Source organism: Belonocnema kinseyi, chromosome 7 (assembly GCF_010883055.1).
Source record: "Belonocnema kinseyi isolate 2016_QV_RU_SX_M_011 chromosome 7, B_treatae_v1, whole genome shotgun sequence".
Classification (NCBI taxonomy): domain Eukaryota; kingdom Metazoa; phylum Arthropoda; class Insecta; order Hymenoptera; family Cynipidae; genus Belonocnema; species Belonocnema kinseyi.
Window position 1 is genome coordinate 21,678,077 of NC_046663.1, and position 14,106 is coordinate 21,692,182.

Sequence of the window (14,106 nt, forward strand, 5' to 3'; positions counted from 1 at the left end):
GTGAATTGAATTAAATTTTAATGGAAGAAAAGTGGATTAGATTGTAAGGGATTGAGAGTGAATTGGATTGTTATGGATTGAGAGTGAAGTGAAGGGGAGTAGAGTAGAGTGGAGTGGAATGGAGTGGATGATTATAGTTCTTCAACAATGCCAATAGATGGCACCACCGATCAGAGAATAGCTTTAGCGACTGCGTGCGTACTTGCGAGCAGCTCCGACCAGTGAGTCGTCTTTCGTACTTAAAAAATGGAAACACTAAGAGTTAAAGTAAAGAGCTTTGTATAGAGGAACTAATGTGAGTATTTATTAGGCTGGAAGTCCCCCAGATGCAATAGGTTATGTGTAAAGGGCACGCGTACACTGCGCGAGTATAGAAAAAAAATGGGGATGAGGGCCCCAACCATCGCCACCTCTTTTCACATACAATTGTTACAAAATCTGAGAGAGATTTGACATTACTTGCATTTAAACTGGCGTTAAATATGTGTTGGAAAAAAAGCCTGCGAGCGGAAAAACCCACAAAAATCTGTTAATTTATTTTATAGAAGAAAAGATGAATATAGAAGAAGACGAGGAAGTGAGGTAGAGGGTGGAATAAAAAGAAAGTTGCTAGTAGGTCGAGGGGGCAGAGCCACCTCGACCTGAGTGACTTACTTCATCAGAAAGTCTTTTGGCATCGCGTGTTTGCGAAGAGGATCAAAATTACAATTCCCATGAGAGGAAATCCGATAGTTGAAACTTGGTCGCAGCTTCCCATAGAGTGATAGAAAAGTTTAACAGGCACGTTCAAGGGATCTCTTTACATTATTTGATGTAAACATTCCTGGCGATTAGGTTACAGCGATTGTGCCGAATTAGAGAGGAGCTCATGCATGGATTTAAGCATTTATTTAATCTTCAAACATTGCAATTAATTGAACAATTTTTATAAATGACTTTTTCTTAAAGAATACTTTTAATTTATTATTTTTTTGTTGTAAATTTACAAGAACTGTTAATTATTTAAACAATTTTTATTTAAAAATTAAAACTTTGGTGAAATAATTGAATTTTGTGAATTTTTTCACGATCAGGCCGCCATATTGGATCCACCATTCTTAGTTTTCAAAATCTGACACTGGATTCGTGATCAGTGACCTCAAAGACCCCTATACAAGTAATACCACCTGAAATAATTGAATTTTGTGAATTTTTCTTATACAAGGCCGCCATATTGGATCCGCCATTTTGAATTTTAAAACTCTGACACTAGATTCGTAATTAGTGACCTTGAAAACCACCTTATACCAAATATCAGTGAATTTTGTTGTAAGATAAGCTCATAACCGAATTTAACTTAAAATCCCCATATTTTTTATTGTTAATTGTTTATAACTAATTATATATAGTGGTACTCCAAATTTTGAGCCGAAAAAATTGTTTCCTATGCATCCCTTATTCAATGAGAAAAGATTAGAGCGATCTAGAGCTTAAATTATTCAAGCTATAAAGAAAAAACCGAGGAAAAGTAGGGTACTACTAAAGTGGCACTACCCCCGAATGGGTTAAATTAAGATGAAATAAATTGAAAACAATAAATGATATAAGACACTAATTTTCAATGCTTTAATAAATTGAATTATTTAAAACTAGCTTATAAAAGTAATATATTTATAAACATAATTTCTTAATGGAAATATAAACTGATCAAAAAATAATTTAATTTCATCCTTAATTATTTTTTACTTATGTACTACTTAACTTTTCGATCTATACATTATTTGTGAGTATATAAAAATAGTTATTTGAAAATATGCTACATATTTATGAACTACTAAAGAAAACTATTTAGCATGTTTAAAAAATTCTAATCCTCCACTATAGTCGTGAGTATGATATTCCAGTAAAAAATAAAACTGTTATCCTATATATAAAAATTCGTAACCTCCATTAGTAGCAGATTTGGCGGAATCTTACATGGTCAAGTTAATGGGGTTAAATTCTATGGCGACATCTTTCTTCAACGTATAAAATTAATCGAAATAAAAAACTAGATTTCTACTTTTATCGATCGCCGATAATTATTTCCATTTTGTGTCTATTTATTTTTACTATCAATAACAGCTGTTATTTTTAATGAATTATTATCATGTATAATATTTAAATTTGTTTCTCATAATTCTTCAATCGTTACATTAAATTAGTGAAGACACGTTTTTATATTTCCAAATTATAAAACTTAATAATATCATGTTATACATGCCATTAATTTTTTATAATAATATTTTATTTATATTTTATACTCAAAAATTATTTACAAAATAAAAATTATATATAATTTTAATAAATTTCTAATTGGTTTATTCAATGTTCCAGGAATAATTATTTAAAGTTTATCTTAAAATTTCATTGTTTGAAATAATATAAGCGATTATTAAATTAATAGATATATTGCGAAATCATTAAGTTCAATAATATCATTATATAAATTATAATTAAAATTTCGATTAAAACATAAAGTTATTAGAAGCTGAATTACAATTAAATAAATTGATTATATTAACGTTTTAATTATCTTAATGATTTAATGTTAAAAAACTTGTGGTGTATAGATTAAAATTAAATAATACTGTATTTTAATTTTAACGTTATCTTATCAAAATTTATTAACTGTTTAATATTGGAGCGATATTAATTCTAAATTTTACATAATTAAGTCATTAACAAAATATTTTTTTTTACGTTTTAGTTATAATAATATTTTCATGATTTATATATTTTCAAATTATAAAGCTTAGTAATATTATGTTATACATGCTTATAATTTTAACAATAATATTATATTCATATTTCATTTTTTAAAATTATTTACAAATTTAAAATTAAATATAATTTCAATCAATTTTAACATGGTTTATTCAATGTTACAGGAACAATTTTTTTAATTTTATCTTAAAATCTAATTTTTTGAAATAATATAAAAGATTATTAAATTAATAGATATATTGTGAAATCATTAGGTTTGATAATATTGTAACATAAATTAAAATTTAATAAAAACAAATAAAATATCAAAGTAAATAAAGATTGAATTTAAATTGTTTAATATTTAGTAATATAAATATGTTATTTCCCTTCAGATTATGTAATTAAATATTGGCTATAATTTTCGTAATAACAGCTTTTTTTCTTTTAAATACTTGTATCATAATTATATAATTTTTTATGGTGCTTCCAATATTGTGAAATGAGTATTTAAATTCAATCATCTAAATTATATGTACACATATTTTAATATTTTTTAACTTAGTTAACAAGCTTCCTCATAAATTTAATGTAGAAAAATGCACTTTTAAATGTGAATGAGAATATAATGTAAACATTATTTGAATGTTTTAATGAAAATAATTGTGTAATTCTTTTTATGTTTTGAAATGATTAATTCATCATAAACTGATTTTACCAAAACTGACATTTTCTGGAATTAGTTTAGGAGCTTATTGATAAAGAAAAACTTTATAAATGAAAGTTAAAATTTAGAAAAATGAATTAACTGAAAATTATTTGAAGGTTACAAATTAATTATTTGCTTGTATGTTTTATGATGGAACGTTGAATATGATTTGCATATTCTAAATCAATTTATTTTTACAGTACCTCTATTTCAATTAAGTAATTTTTTTGAATTATGCTGGTGTTCTGACATTAATATTTTCATTCAATTTTCAAAAGTATATGTAAAAATGTTTTAATTTTTTCCCTTAAATTAATATTAAGTCACTAAAACATGAAATTTTAGTAAATAAAATTTTAAATCAGTGAAACAAGTTATTTCAGGCTTTTTATGTTATGAACCATTTAATTCATTATTCGCTAATAATTTTCTTCACACTTTCTTCATAGTGGTTTTAATTAGTTGCAAAAATTATTAATATGTTAGACGTATAGAAATTTTATTTTAAAATTTAAAGGAGAATATACAGCTAATGTAAACATTATTGTAATGTTTCGATGAAAATAATTGTTTCATGTTTTTTTATTTTGTGAACTGATTATTTCATTATCAACTGATTCTACTAAACGCGACATTTTCTGGAATCAGTTTGAAAGTTTTATAAATAGAAGTTATAATTTAAAAAAATATATAAAGTTAAAGTTATTTGAATGTTTTATAACAGACTTATATTTCAATGGTTTTTCATTTGTAAAATGGTCAATTGATTACACAGGCCAACAAAATTTGACAAAAATGAAAAGCCAGAAAGCAGACCAAACATTTCCGAAGGATTTTGATGCGCTGAATCCGAGTCCGAACTCAAAAGTGCTCATGTACGTCAGGTTTTCAAGATATCCTAACCTAAAAGTGCAAAAAACGCGTTTTTTTAGCTGTTTTTGAGGTTATGTCAGTGTACAAGAAAAATGTCTACCACAAAGCTAACATGGAATTGGAAAGTACTAATCTTCCCCTTTTAAACCTGCATGGATTTATTAGGATATCTTTATTTTTCACCAAAATATTGTAATTTTAAATTTTTTATTTTAGCGTTTTAACCCATTAACGCTGAGGTGTTCAGATTTATACAACGCATTCCCTATTGATGACGGAACGATATTTTTTCTTCAAAATATTATCTCAGGGGTTTTCGAGGGTGCCCTTTCTATTGCCAGGGTCAGTTTTTTGTTATAACCCCTATAAGATCCAATATAGCGGCCAAAATTTAGGGCTTTAAAACAGAACAAAGAATCCCGCACAAAATATCAACAAAAAAGCGTACAGTCGTTTGGAACCAAACTTTGCACATTGATAAAACAATAAAAAATATGGAACCCGTGTCTTTTTATTTCTACGGAAGCCGTTTCCTAGGGGCAGAAACCACCTTGAACAAGCCACAAGCATGCTAACCCACCTGACTCTGGGAACAATAAGTTTAGTCTCATATTTTTCTTGGAATAATGAAGTTCCATGCCACAAGTGGGTTAACCCATCTACCTGCTAATCAACCTAAGCCCAGAAATCACCCCTACCATATTATAAGCAGGATAACCTACCTAACCCTGGGAGCAGCGAATTTAGTCGTTTACATTTCGTGAAATAATTGAATTTCACACTACAAATCGGCTAACCTTGAAATGAAATTTTTCAATTTAGCGTGTTAACCAATTAACGCCGAGATGGTATGCCATTGTCCCTTAAAAATGTTATTTGAGGGGTTTTCGGGGGTTCTTTTTCGATTGGCTTAGTTTTTTGTTATAACTCCTAGAAGAGCGAATATGGAAATCAGTGAGGGCTTTAAAAAAACAAACAAATTTTACTATTATGATTCATTTAATATTGTAAATTTATTTAGGATTTTCCAGCTTACTAAGGCAAGACTTAATATTTTCCAGCCACTTAAGGCTGGACTTGGGATTGTCCAGCTAAGCAAGAAAGTACTTAATATTTTCCAGCCAATTAAGGCAAGACTTTAAAATTTCCAGCCAATTATGGCAAGCCTTTGGATTTTCCAGCCAATAAAGGCAAGACTTTGAATCGTCCAGCTAGGCAAGGTAAGACTTGGGATTGTCCAGCTAAGCAAGGAAGTACCTAATATTTTCCAGTCAATTGAGGCAAGACTTTAGATTGCCCAGCCAATCAATGAAAGACTTACGATTGCCCATTCAGTTACGGCAAGTCTTGGGATTGTCTAGATACCCAAGGAAGTACTTAATATTTTCCAGCTAATTAAGGCAAGATTTCAGATTGCCCAGCCAATCAAGGAAAGACTTTGGATTGCCCAGCCAATCATGGAAAGATTTTGAATTGCCCAGCCATTAAAGGCAAGACTTTGTATCACCCAGCCAGTCAAGGCAAGACTTTGAATCGTCCAGTCAGTCAAGGCAATACTTTAAATCGTCCAGCCAGTCAAGGCAAGACTTACGATTGCCTAATCAGTTAAGGCAAGACTTGGATTGTTCAGCTACGCAAGGAAGGACTTAATATTTTCCAGCCAAATAAGGCAAGATTTCAGATTGCCCTGCCAATCAAGGAAAGACTTTACATTGTCCAGCCAATCAAGGAAAGACTTTGAATTGCCCAGCCAATAAAGGCAAGACTTTGTATCGCCCAGCCAGTCAAGGCAAGACTTTGAATCGCCCAGTTAGTTAAGGCAAGACTTTGAATCGTCCAGCCAGTCAAGGCAAGACTTACGATTGCCCAGCCAGTTAAGGCAAGATTTACGATTGTATATCCAATGAAAGTGAAACTAGTTGCTTGTTTTTTTATGGAAACGTTCGCGCTTCATGTCAAACGATCGTTGAAGAGACTTTCGTTTATAACTAGTATGGTCATTATCATTTATTTGCAAAGACCAGCAATAGTCGGCCATCATTCTTACATTGCATCGACCTTGATAATGTTGCTACTTTTGGTGAAACTCTTGATGAAATCGTTCGCCCATTTCTTCACTGAATGCTCCAACATTTTCTGGGAAATAATCCAAATGAGATTTGAGAAAATGTAATTTCATACTCATCCAACAACCTAATCTTTTAAAATTCTTTAACATACTAGATACAATAGTTCTAAACTTTGGATCTCGATTGTCCTCTAAAAATTTCTGTACAACATCTTTAAAACTCAACCATTCATTCTTTTCAATAAATTTCATGGTTTTGATAAAGTCATCATCCTTGATAAGTTTTCTTATATCAGGCCCAACAAAAATACCTTCCTTAACTTTGTAATCACTTAAATGCGAAAATGTAGATCGGATATAATTCAAACATTTTCCTTCGGTGTTTAGGGCTTTTACAAATTGCTTTATTAACCCTAGTTTTATATGGAGTGGTGGCAATAATACTTTCTTTCTGTCAACAAGACTTTCATAAACAACATTATACTGTCCAACTGTCCACTCTAATCTGTCTGGCCATTTCTCCGTTATCCAATGTTCATCCCGTGCACGCCTGTCCCAAAGGCAAACAAAACAAGGGTATTTAATGTTTTCTGATTGTGAACCTATTATAAGATTTATCATTTTGAAGTCACCACAAATAAGTCAATTATAAGCAATGTATTTTATTTTTATCAGGAGTAATTGGAAAGTATCATAAGATTCTTTCAGTGTAGTTAAATGACCTACTGGAATTGCAGAGTACTTATTTCCATTATGTAATAGTACTGCTTTCAGACTTTCTGTAAACGAATCTATGAAAAGACGCCAATCCTCTAGCGTATATAAGTTTATTTTATATAAATTAATTAGTCCTTCGATATAATTACAATACACAATTCCACTGTCCATTGAAAAGTACTTGATAAACTTTTCTTCTCTATTTCTGTAAACAGTTACTCTAGTGCCAGGTACAATAGTTCCTCTCTTTGAGTCTTGAAGCGCAAAGCTCAGTTTTATCTTTTGGAAGGTCAGGGTCCATATAAAATCGCGTAATCCGTCTTGGTCAAAAAATTTAGGACTTTCATCATCTGATTCTTCCCAAGAAGAATCTTCAGTTGCATTAGGATCGTCAGTATCCATTGATTCGTGAGTTGATCGGTCACTTTTGTTTTCAGAGTGATTTATAATACTAAGCTTGGCTGGTGTAACACTTTTTACATCAGGGTAAACAATCTTCTCCAAATACGTTTTAGAAAATCCTCCTGTTTTGCATAAGCAAAAGTAACAATCAGTATCAGGATCGTTGGGCTCACGCCAAACAGGTGGTTGAATAACAATCTGCGTCTTGGCACTTTCATCTTCCTAATTTGACATATTTAATCTACAAGCATGACAAATTGAGGTTGGTACCCACGGTTTATCCAAATTTTTCATTGAAGTCCCATAACAGTTGAAGTATGACGTTTTTATCGAATCATTAATTGATCGGCGGTATTTCTCCGTTTCATACTTTCCACAAACGCGTCAAAACGTATTAACTTTCTTAGCGCAAGGAGTTCTTGAATTCATTTTTTTTCTTATAATGAACATTAACGTGGAAATTTTAAAACTCACTATGTACAAAAATCACGATCGACATGAAATGCAACCGCTAGACAGATTTCAAATACAAAAACCGTTAACCCGCCACTCAAACGTGATCTCTAACACGGAAAGATTTGTAGCAAAAAACGAATTTCATCACCTACGAATAGCACGTCATAAAAGCGTCGCCAGGTCATTGATCCAGCTAGGGATCGAATGCGGTCTGCGCCGTAGAACGGCGCGCACATACAGCGAATATGAACATTAGAATGCACACAGAGTGCGTAGTAGCATTCCGCGCAGACCGTCTCCTTTTGTTTTATCAATGTGCGAAGTTTGGTTCCAAACGACTGCATGCTTTTTTGTTGGTATTTTGTGCGGGATCCTTTGTTGTTTTTTAAAGCCCTAAATTGTGGCCGCCATATTGGATCTTCTAGGAGTTATAACAAAAAACTGACACCGGCAATAGAAAGGGCACTCTGGAAAATCCCTGAGATAATATTTTGAAGAAAAATATCGTACCATCAGGAACAGAGAATGCGTTGTATAAATCTGAGCACTTCAGCGTTAATGGGTTAAAACGCTTAAATAAAAAATTTCAAATTACAATATTTTAGTGAAAAATAAAGATATCCTAATAAATCCAAGTAGGTTTGAAAGGGGAAGATCAGTACTTTTAAATTCCATATCAGCTTTTGTGGTAGACATTTTTCTTGTCGGGTTACATAACCTCAAAAATAGCTAAAAACGCGTTTTTTGCACTTTTAGGTTAGGATATCTTGAAAACTTGACGTACAGGAGCAATTTTGAGCTCGGTTTCGGATTCAGCGCATCAAAATCCTTCGGAAATGTTAGGTTTGGCCTCTGGCCTTAAAATTTGTCGGCCTGTGTTATTAGCTAATTAACGTTTTATGATCATTAAAGTAAATAAAGATTAAAACTTAGTTCCTGAAATAAAAGTAACATAATTTAATTATTGACTTAAGGATTCTAAAATGAAATATTGAATATAATTTGAATATTAAAAGTTAATTTATACTTCCAAATTATATTATGTCAATTAGAGCCGTTTTCAAATGATTCTGATGTACTGAAATGTGTATTTGGATTAGATTTTTAAAATCATATGGAAATACGTTTGATTTTTTTCTGAAATGTGTATCAAAAGTTACCAATAAAACAAATTTGCTGAAATGAATGTCATATTAAAAGGAAATGAAGAGTACAAATTATTTCTATGTTTGAATGGAAAGGATTGTTTATTGCTTTTTATGTTATCATTTATGAAGAAATCAATTAATTGTTAGATGACTAATTTTTTCACAACGTCGAACTAGATAAAGATTCAATTATAACTTTTTTTAAATTAAGTATTTCATGTTGTGCAATAATTTTTTCTTACCATTTTGCTACCATATTAAAATTCCACAGAGTTTTTAAGACAAAAAAATGTTTTCTTTTTTTACACATGGGTGATCTTTTTTTAATTTTCAAAGTGATAAGTAAAATAAAATTATTGAAAAAACTTATTTGAAAAATTAGAACAATAAAAGCGTCTTAATAATTTCGAAAGATTTTGAGATTAAATTTTCTTGAACTTTCATGGGGAAATTTTAAGCAGTTAATATTTCATTTTGAAATAATATTTAAAAATGTTGAAGATTTCCAAATAAATAAAAAATTTGGAAGATTTTAAGACAATTATTCCCCATTTCCAGGATTTAATTTAAATTTAGGTAAACTTAATTTTTTATGGCGTCAAAGACAAACTGTTTCAAATTATTTCATAAAATTAAAAAAAAGGGTTTAAAAGTTTTCAAAGCAACATCGTGCCATGATATATAATTTTAGAACAAATTTTAGTAAATTTAAGAGATATGTAGAAGTTTTGAAACGAATGAAAAACCATGAAAATTTATAAGCTATTTTAGGGCTTTTTTAAAAATTCAGGATAATGACATACATTCTTTAGGTTCCCAAAACAATTTCTTTCAATTTTTTAATTTGAAAAATGAGCTTTGGGAGAAAATTCAGAAAGATTTTGAAACATCAAATATTTCCTTAGATTTCAAAAAATGTAGAAGATTTTAAAGAAAAATGTTTCAATTTGGTAACATTAAAAAATAAAAAATAAGTTAAACTATAAAATTTTATAATTATTTTGAAGGTTTAGGAGGAATAAAAAAGATTTTTAAACTACAGAAGAAAGCAAATGCAGATTTATGTGAAATTTTGTGAGCAAAAAGAAACCCAGACGTTAAAAATGCAAACGTCTGGACACTAATGTTTTTTTTTTAAGTTAAAAATTGTGGACAAAATGTGTAAAAAAACTTAGAACTCACACGGTAAAGCATCACATGTCCTTAATTAAAATAACTTTGAAAGGTTTCAAGTGAAGAAACAAATGTTATTCAAATATGTATAATTTCAAAAGGGCTCGAATTTTTTCCATTATTTTGTAAAATGTCATAAAATATATTTTTTAATCTAGATTTTTTGTTGACGAATCTGAAATATTCAAAAATCTTTGATAATTTTCTTCAAATTTGTAAGAAATTTTTGAAGATTTTAAGCTTAATTTTCTTACATTTTAAATAATTTTTCAAAATTTCAAGAAAAATTGGATTCATTTAAAAATATTTTTAGGAATTCAAGAGCCTTTGCATAGATTTAAAATATTTTAAATCTTCGAAGCGTTTACGAAAATTTATGGAATATTTATCATTTCTTCTAAAATTATAAAAGCCCTAAATATGTTTTGAAAAGTCTAACAAATGCTGATACTTCTTTCCTTGCAAATAATTTGAAAAGGTGTGTAACTAAAAAAATATCAAAAAGGCATTGTTGTGTTACGTCAAAATATTGTTTAATATTTTTCTATACCGCAATTCATCCTGAAAATATATTTTTATTTACAAAACGTCTATTAGGTTTTTTAAAGTAATACAAAAAAAAATGTTAAGTATCTACAGTTAAGGTGTGGGAAGGTAAAAGGGTTTAAAATAACGTTACGTAATATGTGAACAAGAATATAAGTGTTCAGGAAATTTTAACAAATAAATTGCTATTAGAAAATTGAGTAAATGATAAAAATGGGCAGAAAAGTGAGCGCGCGCATGCGCGCGCACATAATAGTCTGATACCTATAGAAAATAAAGTCATAATAAAAAATATTTCTTACAGCTTAAAATAAATTGCACGCGTACTAAACATTTTTTTAACATCTGTTTTGGATAATGTCGAACTTTTACTGCAGTCTTGAGTTTGATAATTCAGCAGACAATAAAACGATGCAGCAATAAATTATGTATGCTTACTAAAATTTTTTTCCTGGTATCTTTGAGCATTACTAAAAAGTTAAAAATTCCAAAAGTCTAAATCCCGATAGAAATTTAAAAAATCCTACTTTTGTTGTTGTTGACTACTTCCTCAGATTTTTTTTTTTGAGATGAGGTATCAAAAAAAAAATTTGGTATTAAAACCTGAAATTAGGAAAAACTAAAAAATCTAAAAAGAAGGAAACTCTTTGGAACTTTTACTTCTAATTTTTCGATAATTTCTCAAACTAATTCTGGTTCAAGTATAGCATTTAAAATAGTTATTAGAAAAATTTATATATAATAGTACAAAATACTCTTTTTCAATTTTCAGTCAACGGGGATATCCAAGCGGACCTTCCTGCAACAATCCTTCACCACATGCCCCGTTGGGGTAAAGCGCGGACCAATTCAAATTCTTCTACAAACTAAGCAATTGGCAAATTTATATATATACAATAATTTTTACACCAATTTTAACGAAAGAATAGCATTCAACACTCATTTGGTCGATTTCCGAGGAACGTCCTGGCATTCCCAGGGCCAGGTGTGGGCCACAGCACGCGGGGCGGTGGCGATGGTGAGCTGCGAGATGGCTAGGAAGATCTCAATAATCGAACAGCTGGCCAGGAAGAACATCTGCGACAAGCAGTAAGCAGTGGAATATCAACTGTGCTTGCTGAGGATGATTTGGCTAGCGTAAGCTACTTACAGCCAATCACCTCGGCAGAAATACCATGGGATAGCATCAAGTGGAATACGACAGTAAAAGAAATATTGGCGCGTCTCTATTACGAAAGTGCGAAGTATGAAACGAAAATGGAAAAAGGATACAACTTAGGGACGAAATTTGCTACAAAGTATCCTAATATATAGAAAGACGCACTAAGAGATCTTATCGTTAAGGTGAAGGACATCAGGACTAATATGCACATGACAGAAGACCCAGCACTGGAGATTAAGCAACAGGTTGATTTGGCGTGGAAAAACGACAGCAATGAACATCCGTTAGAGAAAGACGCGGCATAAAGTCAAGCAGGGGCAATTGATGTTCTTCTTCAACCTATTAATGATCCAACACCACCATATCATCCAGAAGTAGATGGCCTTATTCAACCAGAGGCAGAAGCAGAGGTTTAGCAGCCAAAAAAGTGACGAAAATGGACATACCATATGAACAAAGAAACTGTGCGCCTTTATTTTTTGGTAGAGAAATGTGGGCAAAGTGTGAGGGAAGAACATCATAGGCTCTTCTTTCTTAAATACTCAGAGCTAGCCACAAAAATAAATGAGCAGAATCTGGTGGATTAAAAGCTCTCAATATCTGTAAACAGATTGCTTTCGGCTCTCGAAGTATCTGCTATCAAAATAGGAGTGGAATAGCAGCTTCCTATTGATGAACCTTCCTTAGAAGATGTGAACAAGGAAGACTCGATTGAAGCTGAAGGCATAGGTACTAAGGATAATGAACATCGTGTAACGGATCCTTTAGAACCACATCCGAATGTTGAGAACGATAATGTGGATAGCGAAGTCAGTGTTGCCGCCGAAAGGGAATAAAAACTTATGATACGTTTGCCAGTGAGGTGCCACATCATCTAGGCTTATAATATCTTTGCAGCAATCACATATTATGGGAGAGTATACCATCGAGAGTATACAATCGCCAACCTTATAAAAGGACAAATAAAATTTCTCGACTTCCCCTCTTTCATAAAAAATCAGGATATCAGGATATCATGAGACTTATTCAAAAAGCAGGAGATATTCTGCAAAATTATGAGCAACGGCAACACTCAGCAAAACCCCAGAAAAAGTACAGCACTTTAAAAGGAATTTTGGTCATGCTTGACTAGAGTTCAGATACGTAAAACCAATACTGTACAGATGTGGCAACCGTTGGAACGCTGGGCCACAGAACTAGGCCTGAAAATGCAGTTTTCGTTCTAGCAAGGGATCCAGATCCACCATGGAATATCAAGTTGGATATAAATGTCAGCAAAGTACAGTGCAAACTGGGTCGATTAACTCAATATAAAAAAGAAAGTTAAACCAGGAAGCTGATAAATCATGTTACTTAAATCATCTACCGTCAGCACGTCAAGACATTAACACCAGTCATATTGGATGAGATTATGGACTCCGAATGGCAGAGATTTGGTGTTCTTACTACCAGACGGATCAAACAAGGGTTAATCGTGAACTAAGCGTAAGGCAAAATAACTAGCAAGACCCCGTGGTCCCTCAATTGGAAGATATGACTAACCACTGGTTGGTTCTTTAAGGAAAAATGAACAGATGTATTTAAACACTGCGTGGATCAAATTCAAGAAAACAAGGGCAAGAAATAGCCCTGAAATTCAGCTGATAAACATCACAGCTTTAGATGTTTCAGCGGTAATGAAAAGAGCAAGTAACTGGAAAACTCTCGGTCCGGACATAGTGCATAACTTCTCGTAAAAGTACCTGACGAGTGTACATCTTGTATTGGCAAGGTGTTTTCAGATGATCATTGAACACCCAGATCTGATGCTAGGCTTTATGCTCCTAAATACTACGTATATGTTACCTAAAAAATTGATAAATTACATACAGCTATGATTGCAGATATGGTCTATTCTCATTGCGACGAGAGTGATATCCTTATATAAGAACAAAAAGGATGTTGTTAAAACTCGCGAGGCTGTTAAGATCTATTCACTATAGACGCTGTTGCCATTCCTCGAGCTCATAAGCCTTTAAGGAACTTACACATGGCATAAATTCACTACAAGCACGCGTATCCTTCCATGCCGAATGACTTTTTGCTTGAAGTCAAAAAACTTTACAAAATCTGCCCACGCATTATTGAC